Genomic DNA, 14,324 nt, shown 5'->3' with positions numbered 1-14,324 from the left:
TCACCAACTCGATGGACATGAATTTGAGTAAGCTCTGGGAGCAGCTGGTGATGGGCAGGGAAGCCTGGTGTGCTGCAGTCCACCAGGTCACAAAAAGTCGGACACTACTGAGTGACTGAACTGACTGAGGATATACATAGCTTCAGCAGGTACTGTCAAACATTAGTCCAAAGTGATTTTACCAACTTACACTCCCAACAATGTGTGTGAGTTCTAGTTGCTCTAGGATTGTCAACATTTTTAATTATAGCTATTCAGGCAGGTACTATACTTATTTTTTTTATATTTCAAATAATAGTAATTATATTTACCATCTATTGATTAGATAGAACAACTAGGAACAACTCTAGAAAGCTGGTATTATTATCACCATTTTACAGATGAGGCTCTGAGTGGCTTAGGAGTTGAACAAAATGACAGGGATGATCCATAGTAGAAACAGAATACAAATGCAGAACTACCTGACACCAAAGTCCCTGGGGTCCAGATACATCATGTTGCTTCTCTTCTGCCACATAATAGAGAGCAAGACTCTTGTCTTATTCCTCTTGAGATGTTCTGTAGTGCCTAAGCAAGAGCTTAATAAGGGATTGTTAAATTAAAGGAACTGATGTTCAGGAAGAGGCTGGAGCTCTTGCATCAGGGAAGACCCATCTAGGTGTTCTAAATTCCAGGGACTGACTGGATTCTGTTGGAATCTGACAGGCTGCCCTTGAAATCAGGAAACTTAGTTCCCTGATAAAAGAGAGAGACAGAGAAAGGAGAGAAGAGGAGAGGGAGAGAGGAAGGAAGAGAGAGAGGGAAAAAGGAAGAAAAGAAGGAAGGAAGGAAAGAAGCAAAGGAAAGAGGGAAGGAGGAAGGAAAAATCACTACCTTTAATCAACTTGGGCCACAGTTTCCTCATCTATAAAGTGGAGATAATAATACTGCTCTGGCTAGTGAGAGAACAAGAGGTAGGGTTTTGTATTTGTAAACTGCAATGTTAAAAATTGATAGAATTTTTAAATCATAGCCATCATCTATGGGGCTTTATAAAATACATGGATTCTTAGGATTCAACCATGGAGATACAAATTGGCTTGATCCAGGGTGGAGGCTGGGCATATGCATTTCTTTAAGAGCTTCTCTGGGTGACTCCAGGGCTTGGCTGAGGATAAAAATTGCTAGGGTAAAGATATGCATTATTATTATTATTTTATTCTCTTTTGGGGGTGGAAATGGGGAGACTTCTTTCAGAAGAGTCTTCTGTAAAGCACAGTGATCCATTTTTAGTCCTTATACCCTGGCCATCTCTAGTCTGGAGTCTTAAAGGCAAGTTTGTGAGGGTGTATATTAGGGTGTGTATGTGTTTTCAAGACTATATGCCTGGAAAGGGCAGTAAGGAGAAAACCAATCATGCAGGGTTTCTATATTGAGAGAAGGGCACTAGGGACAGGAAAAAGAAGTAGTCAAGTTCAGGGAGGCTCAGGCCCATGGACTTTTATCCTTAAGAAACAAACAAAAATGACCCCAGGCTTGGCTCGTGGAGGAGCATGGCTGTTTCTGTCACCCTGATTTGGCCACAGCTGGGGTCTGAATTCACCACAGTGTCAGCCCTGCCTGCCCCTGACCCCTGAGCTGGGGAGGCCTGGAATCTAGTCTGGAATCCAGCAGCCATCCTTCTTCTGTTAGTCCTCTGCATATCCTGTGCACCCAGGATATTGTCCATCCCTGAGCGGTAAGAGAGGATCAGAGCAGGGTGAAAACCACCTCTCCTACTCTTCTCTTGCCCAGGGCCCTTAGTCCCATTGACCTGCTCCCTGTCCAAGTCAAGCAGTCCACATTTTGGGTCTCTTCCACTATTTATACTCAGGAGAGGGACCCCGGGGACCCCATGGGCCCAAGCTACTGCCCCTGCTCATCCTGGGGTGGGAGGGAGAGGAGGTCCTGCTTAGGCTCAGAGAAGGATGTGGGAGAGAAAAGAGGAAATAAAACAGAGGGCAGGATTAATGAAGTGGCTTCAAGAGCTAATAGTGCATTTACCAACATCTCCTCCTTTGACTCCCATCCAAGAGGAAACTGGCCACAGCCCTGAGGCAGGCTGTCCAGCTCCCAGTCCACTTCTTAGGGATCCCATGGCTGGAAAGAGGCAGACAGCCTCTCAGATGACAGAGACAACCTCTCTTCTCTTACATCCCAATCTCTGGAAATGAAACCCCAGGTTTCAGCCCCTCCTGTGCAGTGCAGGTCCTTCCCCAGAACTACCAGCTTCCAAGTAGCCAGTGGGAGGTACATTATTTGGCAGTGTTTGGGGGATCCTGCCCCCCACTCCAGCATCCAACCACAGGGATACAGCCCTGGCCACCTTCAATAGTCTCTTTCAGCCTGTCCCCATCCCATGCCCTCCTCTCTCCCAGGCCTCCTCCCCAGAAGCTGACCTGGAGCTGGATTCCCAAATAAACAGTAACTAATTGGATTAGGAGCTGATAATATTGTTGACCTTTCTTAATGTCTGCTGGCTGTCTTTCCACCACACTGAGGCTTAATTGTATGGGGTGGAGGCGGGGGGCTTCCAGGAGTGAAATGTGACCCCTGTTAACCTCAGATAAAATGGGCTCAGCGTCTTCCCAACTGCCTGTCATCCCCCATGGAGCAGGAATACACACATGCTCCCACTCTCATCAAATAATTACACAGATGATACACACATGCATAGGCATGCATGCAGAGATGCAAACACACCCAGAGGCACACAGGCATTTCACCCAAATCCACACCTGACTTTGAACATGGATCCTACATGTACACAAGTCATACAAACATATGCGCATGCAACATCACATATATGATAGACAAATATATGTACATACACAGTCGCAAATACAAGCACAGAGATACATCTAGGCAAGTATAATTACATACTTGATGCATAATAGGTTAATAGACATACTCATGAATGCACACAGATGCACACACAACATGTGCACATATACTCAGACATGATGCTGAATAAAATGAGGATGCACAGTACATGACACGTGTCCACATGCGTGCATAATGTGCACATACCTTTGCCCCCGAACAAGACAGCCCCCGCCGGCGCTCCACATAAATAGTCTGGCTCACCCCACACCCCATCTCTTTCACAATCTCTGTTACTTCCACTTTCTACTTGTTCCTGGGCTTCCTGGTTGTGTTTCTGGGACCCTGTGTTTATGAGTCTCTTGGAGCTCGGCCCGCCTCTCTGAGTGTCTCCATCGTTCGCTCAGAATCTCTGGGGCCCTGCCGCTGCCTGGATCTCTCTCTGCTCCTGGGATGCCTGAAGTTGAAAAGGGCCTGGCTGGCAGAGTGGTGGGGAGAGCATGTAGAGAGAAGAGATTAGAAGAGCAGGGTATGGGCAAGGAGGCCAGAGAGGGTGGAGAAGAGGGTCAGGGGGAGAGGACCCGGAAAGAGGGGAGCGGCAAGGGAAGGGTAGCGCGGGGCGGGGGAGGGGCGCCTGCCTGCGCACAGCAGATGTTGCCGCTCCTCGGATGGAGCTGTTAATGTAAGTGGAGTTTGTGCAATGGTAATTAGGAGGGCCCTCATTACCCTGGCGGAGCCGGCTGAGAGCCGATAAAGCCGAGGGGGAGAGGGGCCGACATCAGGGTAATGGGGGAGCGGGGCCGTTGAGGAGCTGGAGCCGAGCCGGGACAGCTCCGCGCGCAGCTGGAGCCCGGCGAGAGGGCCGGGGAGGGGGGTGCGGACCGAGCCTGGAGCCCCCGGGAGGAGCAGGGGTGCGAGCGGGCGAGTGGTGCGCACGGCTGCCTCTGCGCTGGCCTTGGTGCCGCCGCGGGAGAGGGTGTCCTGGAGCGCGAGCTGCGAGGACTGGAGCTGCCTGTCTGCAAGGGGCAGGTGGGGAGGAGGGTACCAGGCCGGAGTGTCCGCCTCAAGTGCAGCCCTGGGACTGGGGGTGGGGGGTGGGGATCCCAGGGGAAGCGGGGGGGGGGGGGGACATCCCCAGAGGCCTCTGCACCTGTATTCTGAGACCCCCTGGTAACCGGACAGGGGTAGGGCCAGAGGGTGGGAACATGAAAGGACACTTCTCCTCTAGTGCCTCCTCTCCTCCTGCTCCAGTGCCTGGGGATCTAGGACTCATCCAAGGTGACCAAGACATGGTCTCTGGAAGAGAACAGCCAGGACGAGAATTAACATCTAGAAGGAAGGTTCCAGAATATTAGGTCACAGACTGGAGGAGACCAGCCAGCATTCAGGAGACCAGCATTTAGAGTTAGGGAGGAGTATAAACCCTAACTCTTGCCTCCTGGGAGTGGAGGGAGGTCAGTCCCCTCCACACACCTGGTCCCCTCACAGGTCCTCTTTCCCTCCTTCCCTCTCTCCTACCCTTCCTCATAACCTCCCCTCCCCTGCCAACCATAGGGGAGGGCCCCAAGCAATGAAAGTGTTGAAAGCGGAGCCCCAGCATCCCTAACTAAGCACCTTGCTTCCCTTGGGTTTTGCAGGAAGGGGAACAGAGGAAAGGGAGCAGTGAAGCATTTCCACCTCTGCTCCCCAGCCGGGAACCTGGGAGCTCTTCCCAGACCTCCAGAACGGGGTCCAGGGTGGTGAGTCCGTTTTGCTATTTACCATCCAGGGATTTCCAGGATGAGCCCCCTCAGTGCTTTTCAGACTAAGGAGTGAGCAAGCCCAGTCTTCCTAGCTGACTGAGAGCCATCTTCACAGAACGGGCCAAGTCCCCTTCTCCTGCTCCCCCGGCCCAAGGCCAGACAACCCTGGGAAGGCTTCCAGGAGGCAAGGAATCTGCCATCATGGCAGGGAGAGGGGAACTTGGGGGGGGGGTGTCTTTGAGACATCGCTTTCTCCATCAGAGGGTCCATCATCCCTTTTTTAAATCCCTTCTTCACACAGCCCCCACCTGCAGCTGCTTTCAGAAGCCCAAGGTCATTGACTCCTGCCACTTCAGTTTACTGACTTCCCAAGGAGTGTATAAAGCACCCTCCCCTCCTCGCCCCCATTATGGAAAGAGTGGAACAGAGAGGGGGATTTTTTTCCCTTCAGGCTTTGAGGAAGGGTAAGGAAGGACCTGCCACTACCAACCCCAGAAGGAACCACGTCTCCCAGAGAACCAACAGGGATGTGGTATCTCTGAATAGACCTGGGCTGAGGGGAGACCCCGGACGCCCCTCCCCTCTTCAGCAGCGTGGCAGAGTAGGGGTTAACAGGGAGAGGCTGCAAGACTTGAGCAGGCGGTGGCTCCCGCCTCCCCCCCACCCCTAGAGTTGCTGACTCTTCCTTTTTGTTCGGGCTGACAGCGAGCACCTGGTGTGCTCCTGCAACAATATTGTTCCTGCCTCCCTCCCCCCAGGCCCCAGGCTCCCCTCTCTCTCCCCCTCCCCACCCGCAGGCAGCCTTCCCCTCCGTCTTCTCTTCCCCCAGCCCCTCCTGCCAGTGGCCTCCTAGGAGCACCCCCCCAACACAACCACAAGCACGGACCCTGCGGTGTCAATAAACACAACATATGCTGCCATTAATGTGAAAATCGTGCCCTGTACTCCATTCATCCCCTCAGCCTGCCTGCCCGCTGGGGGCAGGGGTAGGGGGGTTGAGGAAAGAAAGGTCAAGTGGGAAACATTAACTACCCTCTTTTTTTGATCTGCTTACCCCTCACCTCCACTTCCAGAGAGGGAGAGGAATTGGAGGAGCACGGATGGGAGAGGGATAGGGGTGTTCTGAGACCTGTGTTCTCCCCCAGAGTCTCCCAGATGGAAACAGGTGAGCACCCTCCTCTAGCCCACATGCCTCTTGAGCTTCAGGGGGACAGGATTAAGGCCAAAGTCAGCCCTCCCACAAACGGCCGCAGTAGCTGACAAGTTTCTTCTAGGGGCAGACATGGTTATAGGGGTCTTGTTCTCTTGCAAGTCCAGCAATCATCTCAGCTCCTGGCAATCTTCTGTCTACCTGAATTATAAAAGACAAACCAGAGGGTTCTCCAAGAGGACTAGGCTTCAGAAGCCCTTGTGAAAGGAGCCAAATACCTCAGGTGGCTAAGGGAGTGGCCTGGCCTCAGTCTCCTCAACTAAATCACCAGTGCCAAGGCAGCAGGGGATAATAAAGATAAAAATAATACAATAACAACAGCTAACATGTATTGAAGGCTTATTTATGTACCAGACATTGTGCTAAGCACTTTACAGGCTTTATCTAATTTGTTCCCCAGAAGGCCTCTATAGGGAAGTTACAACTGATATCCCCATTTTACAGCTGAGGAAAACAGGCTTGCTTAGGACAGCTAGCATGTACTGAATGCTCACTGTCCTCCAGGCCCTGGTTGGAGTTTTCTACATATCATGTCAATGACCCTCTGAGGTTAGCAACACTATTGGTGCCATTTTACCGAGGAGGAAACTGAGGCTCAGAGAGGTTCAGTAACTTGCCAAAGTTGCACAGGCGGCAAGCAGAACTTGGCCAGGAATTCAGGTCTGTCTGACAGCAAAGCTTATACTCTTGGCCCCTACACTTTGCTGCCTCCTTTCTCTTCTGTATTTTTCTCCATCTCCAGTAGCACCCACAGCACATATAACTCCCTCTCCCACCCAAGCTCACTCCCAAGATCAGACACATAGTAGGACAATGGCTTCCCACTGGCACTAGTGGTAAAGACACAGGTTCCATCCCTGGGTCAGGAAGATCCCCTGGAGGAGGGCACAGCAACCCACTCCAGTATTCTTGTCGGGAGAATCCCATGGACAGAGGAGTCTGGCAGGCTGCGGTCTGTAGGGTTGCACCGAGTTGGAGATGACTGAAGTGACTTAGCACGCACACATGCACAGGACAATGGGGAAAGAAAAGCCAGAGTTGAGACTCTCATTCTCTGCCCAGGTCCTCTTTCCACCGTCACTCCCTGCTGTACCCGTCCAGCCTGTGTGCTCACTGTCCCCTCACCGCCCTCGTGGCCAGCCTCATTCTGAGGAGCCGCTGTGTACAGGCAAAGCGCCCCTTTAGGCTCCCAGAGCACAAAGACATTGTGCTTGGCTTTGCAGCTCCTCACTTCTGAGACTCCAGTTGCTTTATTGATACTAACTTAACACATCCCCCACTTCCCCACCCGACCCGGCCCAGTCTGTCGGGCAGAAATCTGCTGCCTGGGCACCACCCTGACCTCTCTTTTCCTCTTTCATTATCCGCTCTGGGCACCAGGGAGCCAGCACCAAAATTAAAACAATAACTAAGCCCGAAGTGGACCCAGCAGCCCCCACTCCCACCCAAGGGAGGGAAAAAAGCCACAAAAACACCTGGAGAGGAGAATAATCAATGGAAGGGGAGGGGTGACCCACTCCCACACCAGCAGCCCCTCCACCCGCCTTAACTCTTTATCCCCTGCACTGTACCAGGATTCCCAGACCCCATCCTATAAAGAAGCAGCAGCTCCTGGCAACTGTTTAGCCATTTAGTGCTTTGGGGTTTGAATAAACAAATCTGGGACAGTGAGGTCCCCAGAAGCCCACAGTTAAGAAGGACTAAGACCCCTAAAGGAAGCCAGTGTTACCATAAACAAGAAGTACCTTCTTGGGCAAATTGCTGGAGAATTGGTTGATCGCTTACTTAGTGGTATGTGTCAAACGCTTTATAAAGTGCACTACCTTATTTGATCCTCACAACAACCTCACCTGTAGGCGTTTTTGTTCCTATTTTTCAGGTGAAGAAACTGAGACTAAAATGAAATGACTTGCCCAAGTTCATCTCAGCTAGTAAGTGGCAGAATCAAGCTTCAAACTTCCACTCCAGACTCTGTTTTCAGAGCCTAGAACTTTACCATCTGGCTGAGCTTTCTGCCTGGACCTTTTCCCAGTGCTACTAGAGTCTGGGTAGACAAGTAGGCTCAGTTCAGGAATCTTCTGGCTCCAATCTCACTGAAAGGAATGGAGATCAGTGAAGGCAGGGCCCAGGTCTAGGCCTGCTGAGGCCAGCAGAGGGGGCTGCTGTAGTTAAGGTCAAGTGCAGGAGAGGGAAGCTGGACGTGCCTATTCCAGGAAAGCAAAAGTGTTCTACAGGGCTCCCCATGCACCCTGCCCCCTGCAATGTCTATGGGCCAGCTGCCTCAGCGCAGGGTGCCCTTCCCAGGGGAGGGGGAGAGACAGAGTTAGGCTTGCTGAACTGTCCTAACTGTGGAGCTCTACACAGAGGTCCTCCCCTCCTCGTCTTTCTGCCCTACGAGTCTTCTAGAAAGAGTATCTCAGCTACTCCATTCACCTCACAGCAGGATACCCATATCCCCTAGCAGGCCCCACTGTCCCACCCCAACACACTCCAGCCTCTCAGCATCTTCTTCTTTTTAAAAAATGTTTATTTATTTATTTGGCTGCACTGGGTCTTAGTCACACCAAGTGGGATCTTCGATCTTCATTGCAGCATGTGAACTCAATTGCTTGGCATATGGGATCTCGTTTCCTAACCAAGGATTGAACTTGGACCCCCTGCATTGGGAACTTGGAGTCTCAGCACCTGGACTACCAAGGAAGTCCCTCTCAGAGTCTTCTGACTGTCCACTTACCTTGTCATTTTTCACTTTAATTCTGCTGACATAAGAATAGAACTTTTCCAAAGGCACTATACCAGAAAACTGAAAGAAAGATGAGAAAAACTAACTCTTATGTCTAGGCACTGTTCTAAGGACTTTGCCTAAAACTTGCACAACAATCCTTAGACATAGGTACCCCTGTTCTACAGACGGAGGGAAGGAGGGCCTGGGAACTCATAAACTGAAGCTGGGAAATGACATAGCTGGGGTTTGAATCTAGGCAGTTTGCCCTTATGTAACACTACTTTTTTCCTCCAAAAAAGAAAATCTTCAAATTCTTTATTCTGCATTGGACTCTAAGTTCCCTAAGGGCATTCTTGCCCATCTTTACATTCTTATAATAGGGTAAAACATAGGGTACATGTGCGTGCTCATGCTCAGTCATGTCCAACTGTTTGCAACCCCATGGACTGTAGCCTGTCAGGCTCCTCTGTCCATGGAATTTTCCAGGCAAGAATACTGGAGTGGGGTGCCATTTCCTATTCCAGGAGATCTTTAAACCTGTGTCTCTTATGTCTCCTGGATTGGCAGGTGGATTCTTTACCACTAGGGTCACCTGGGAAGCCCTAAACATACTGGGACCTCCACAAAAGTGCACCCAAGGAATTCTAAGAAAATTAAAGGCCATGAGGACTGCCTGTCACACCCCACAGGGAGATGGCCTGATGCTCTCAACCTTGGCTGTCCTGGGTGCTAGATCAGCCACGCTGACGTCCCAGTTAGAGGTAGGCTGAGCCAATAGGAGAGGCAGGTCTGACGAGGTATTCAGGCCTTTCCATAACTCTTCCCATTGCCTCACTGGTCTCCCTTGACTCTCTAGGTACCGAACTAGTCTTGGCTTCTAAGTCCTAACAGTCCCCCAAATTCCTGCCTCTACCTCCCTCCAAAGATTAATCACGAGGACCCTTCATGGCCCTAACCTTCAGAAGTTTTGGCTCCCTTTGCCCAGTTCTCTCTGTTCTGCCTTTTATCCTGGAGCATATTTGTGGTGAGGGTTGGCCCTGCCCTTGGGAAGCTTAGCTTGCTCACCCCGCAGCCTGGTTTCAAGCTGTCCTAAGGACAGATACCCTGGTCCCAGGAGCCCATCTGCTGCACATCTACCCCCTGCCCACAGCTGACCAAAGACTTTCCTTTGCCACCCCCTCAACACAGCCCTCTATTGCTCTGTTCCTGACGTGAGCGTTTCCTCCAAATCCCCACACTGCCTCCCGTGACCCACTTAGAATCCTAACTCTCCAGACTTAAAATAGAAAACACTCAACACAGGCTTTTACACTTCCCCCTACCAGCTGAATAAAGGCTATGTCCTTAGCAAAAACAATAACCGCCTATTACTAACAATAGTTGGCCACCAATTCAGCACCTATGGCCATTCATTTGCTCAGCTCTCCCCAAGGCATTTTCTACCTGTACTCAGACTGTATAAGTGCCTAGGTGTCTCTCTGGGTGTGGGACTTGTGTGTGACAGTGTTCTGGGAACAGCTATCGTGTACTATGCTTTCTCTTCTCCTTGGGAAAAACTCTGAAGTGGCTGCTGGCCTTGGGCTCATCTGTAATCTGGGGCATTGATCGGGGTTCATTGATAGCTGATTGTTTTCACACGTGACTCGGTCACATTCCTCTAATCTCCATCCGTCTGCTCAGTTTGCATGACAAGAAGCGGCCTCAGTGGGGAGAGGTCGCTCACCTCTGACCAGGATATAATTGGAAAAAGAAGGTCATTGCTGCCTTTGCTTCTGGGGCAGATCAGCTTCGTTCCATTTGTGTCATGAGCTCTTGCCAGCACACACTCTCAATGACGTGGAGACAATGGCTGTGCCCCACAATGGAGCCCACAGAGATGTGCTCAACACAAATCACGAGACCCACGCTTGCTCTCATCAGGACAGGCATGTACGACAACACACACACATCAGGGGCTCTCAACCCTGAGGATAACATCAATGGCACACAGGACAACACGTGTGACATCTACACATAGAGGATGCACAAAGAGATGCATAAAAACAATGCTTACAGGTACCCAATGACATATACACACAGTGAGACACATAGACATTTCGATGAGGGCAAAGAGCCCAGGCTGAGCTACCATACCAAACAGGAAAAAAATGTTCAATAGTCATTGCTTTCTTCAGGCAATGCCTGTATAGGAATATATCAGAGTTACTTGGAGAGCTTTGAAAAAGTGTGTGTTTCCAGGAACCCCTGCAGGCCCATACACACCCCTTACAATATGAGTGCATGTGAATCAACACGTTTATGTTGAAAAGCTCCCTCAAGTAATTCTGATATGCCCCCAGGTTTAGAACCATTGAACTAGGCTCCCCTCTACAGGGTGGCAGAATTTGCCAGTAGGGGTGTGGGGCTGTATTTTATTTTCTCAGTTTGGGAAGGGACAAGCAGGAGCTGAGAAAAGGATTCGCCTATAGCTGGAAGATTAGGAGCCCAACAGTGGCCAGGAACCGAAAGAGTTAAAACTGGGCATTGATCCCGGCGACCTTGGCTGGCCCGCACAGCACACACAGAAGGACCCTTCGCGCGGGGACTGTCCCAGAGACTCGCCTGCGCTGCGCCGTTGGGTTGCGAAGGCCCAAAAATCCCACACCGCCTCCGAAGCCGTGTCAGCTGCAGCCTTGGGTATCTTTGGGGAACCCTGGTTAGCCCCTGGCCCGGTGATCCACCCCCCGAGGCACTTCCCCGTGCCATGCTGGGCACTGTAAAAATCAGAAAGTTGCTTCTGTTCGGGGCCCCGAGAGGGGCCGAGCTGCCCTACTCCCAACCCGGCCTCGCAGGGAGGCCTCCGGGAAAGGACAGAGGGCACCGCGCAGGGACCGTGCGTCGGAGGCGGCGGGTCACTAGAGCCACGGCGAGGTGGCGCGGAGATCTGCGGGGACAGCACAGGGTCGCGCCGCCCCCTGGCGGCTTAGTGGCAGAGTTGAGGCTGGGGGCGGGCGGCAGCGGGGGTCTGGCTGCTCAGGGACAGGTTCCTTGTTCCAGAGACGAGCGGGGAAAGGATGTTGACGAGACGCCCCCACGAAGACTGTCCTGTCCCCCCTCACTTCCGCTCTCCCTCTGTCCCTTTCTCGATTTTATCTCTCTTCCTCCTCCCCCCATCTCGCCCACTCTTCCTGCCCTTCCCCCTCCCGTCCTCACTCCCTCCCCTACCCACCCCCCTTCCTTTCTCTCGTCCTTCGCCCGCCCCCTCCCGCCCCCGCGGGGCAGCGCCTGGGTGCGCCCGCTTGGCAGTTAGCCCATTAGATCTCGTACTATTGATCCGCTTCTGAGCTGAAGCTGACAGCACCCCCCTTCCCGTTCTTTCCTCGTCCCCATTCCTGTCCGCCCCCCCAACTCCAAGCGGTCCTGGCCTGTGCCTCCCCCCCGACTCAAACCCCTCACGCGGGCTGCGCTGAAGTCTTGCCCTCACGAAGGACAAGAACAAATGTAATTAACGCGACTAGCGAGGGGGGTGAGCCCCTACCCGCACAGGCTCGAGCCGGGGTCCCAGCGGTCCGCCCCCCTGCCCGCCGCCTCCCTCCCGCCCCCCGGAGCGGGAGCATTTGGATTGAGCTGCGCCTGCCCTATAAATCCACATATAATTCTCGCCTTTCCTGTTCAGCTAAGGAAAATAAACGTGTAAGGCTGTTTCTGGGAGCCCAGCTCAGGGACCGCTCTAAATTCTCCTCTTATTGAGTCCGGGCTGGAAATCATTCAGTTCGGCGGCGCGCCCCCACCCTCCCCACCCCCTAGCCCGCCGCAAGCCCGCGCCCGCCGCGCACACGCACGCGCGCACACGGGAGGCAAGAGCCGGGTATATAAATATCTCCAGCTCTCCCCATAGCCGGGCAGATTTATTCCGCTGCCAAGCCTGCAGAAAATTGACTTGTTCATGGAGGCGGCTATTGACACATCACCGGGGGGAGGGTTAGGGGAGAAAGCAGTGGAGCCGGCGCCCCTCCATTATACGTTAATGTAATCAGCAGTGTGCGAAATGACTGCGCGGAAAATAGCATCACTGACATTTATATTAGAGGATATTGATGGCAGGAGCTGTGACCGCATCACTCTGCCTCCCGTTTCCACGGATTGACACAGGAGCCTCTTGTTGGCTCCATCCACGCTCGCCTCCCCTTCCCCCTCCCCCTCCCTCGCCGTCTCTCCCTCTCCACCCACTGTCTCTCTCCTCACCTCTCCCCCACCCTCCCAATTTCACTCTTCCAGACGCTCATTTTCCAAATAATTCTTGAGCACCTTCTGGGTGCCACGTGCAGGGTCTCTCCCGCGCTCCTGTCTCTAGGTTTCTCCCTTTCTTTCTTCCCAACCGTGCCCTTGCCCTCTTTCTCCCTTCTCCCCATCTCTGCTTCCCCCTCCCCCTTCCCTGGCTCGGTGGTTGGACCGCTGCTGTCAGAGCAGATAGATAATTGAAAAATGGGCCTCACCTTTGCAGCCAGCAGGAGTGGTTCAGGCAGTTACGGCCGGGGTTACCTACTCCATCTCAGGCCCAGGCTCCAAAAGAGATTCTGAGGAAATTGGATTTTACATGGATGTTTTATTCGGGCAGAGGCTTTAGTGTATATAAATACAGCCGAAGAGGCCTTGGCGGCAAGGATGAGTGAGGCGAGACAATCCTGCCTGGGGCCTGGAGGCTCGGGGGAGGCAGACAGGCCATGTGCTCAGCTCTGGGTCCCAGACCTGGACATCCGCGCATTTCCTCCTCAGCATCTGATACTAAAAGAGGTTAATGCCTCTCAACAGCTCCTCAAAAGCTGCCTTGGGAATTTTAAAAGTGTGTGATTCTTGACAGGACCATGTACTGAGAAAAGAAGGAAATATACTCAAGAAGTTTGAGGACTGATTCAGTAAATATTTATTGAACCCTTAAATTGCGAGCTATTGTGTTTGGGGCACATGAGTATGTTAGACATGGCTGCTGATTTCAAGGACAGTTTAGAGAATGACAACCTGGGGTTTCAGGTTAGGGACAAGGGAGGGGAAAGGTGTGGAAGTGGGTACTGAGATCACTTCTCTGGTCATCTAATCACCTGACAAGCCTGGATGAAGAAGCAGAAGGGAAACGGGTCAAGCTGGGGGATGGAGAGTCCTACCAGCTCTCCAGTCTCTCTGTCCTGGGCTGATCAGCAGAGCTTCTGGGAACATTTTAGACAACTGTAGTCACCAAATCTATAGGCAAGTTCACATCCAAAATGTTTACAGGGAATCTGATGAAATCCTTCGGAGGGCTAGGGTGATAGATTATCAAGGACTGAGGTGAGGCCTTCCAGAGAGACCAGCTGCAAGGCATGAAGAGGGCCTGAGTGAGAAACCCTTGGGAGATCCAAATTGAAGGCACATGAGCCAGCGACGGGCATCAGACGACAAGGGAGGTGAGATGTGGGTGTGGAAAGAAGGGAGTAAATGCTTGGGGGCCTAGAATAAGGAATCCTCCAGTGTTTGAATGCCCCGGTCCCTATAGGAAGGCCTCTGTTTCAGTCATGGGCAGCAGGGTCTTTTCTGTGCCTGGTCTGATCTCTGATTAGAGTCTTATGTGGTTGACAGATGTAGCCCGAATCATTTTCGTTTCTTGAAAGAAGAGCCCATGATTGAAGGACTGGTATTAAGGTGAGTATAACCAGGCTGAATGATCACCGAAGGGCTAGGGGATCCTTCTGGGCTCAGAGCAGAGACGACAGCTGTCTTATCCCAGCCACATCGCTGAGAACTGGACCAGTCCTCCCCTAGATTCCAAAGCCCCCCTTCTTCTCCACAGCCA

Source organism: Giraffa tippelskirchi, chromosome 2 (genome assembly GCF_054371585.1).
Source record: "Giraffa tippelskirchi isolate mGirTip1 chromosome 2, T2T-mGirTip1v1.2.pri, whole genome shotgun sequence".
In the NCBI taxonomy this organism is placed as follows: Eukaryota; Metazoa; Chordata; class Mammalia; order Artiodactyla; family Giraffidae; genus Giraffa; species Giraffa tippelskirchi.
This window is presented reverse-complemented; position numbering follows the sequence as displayed.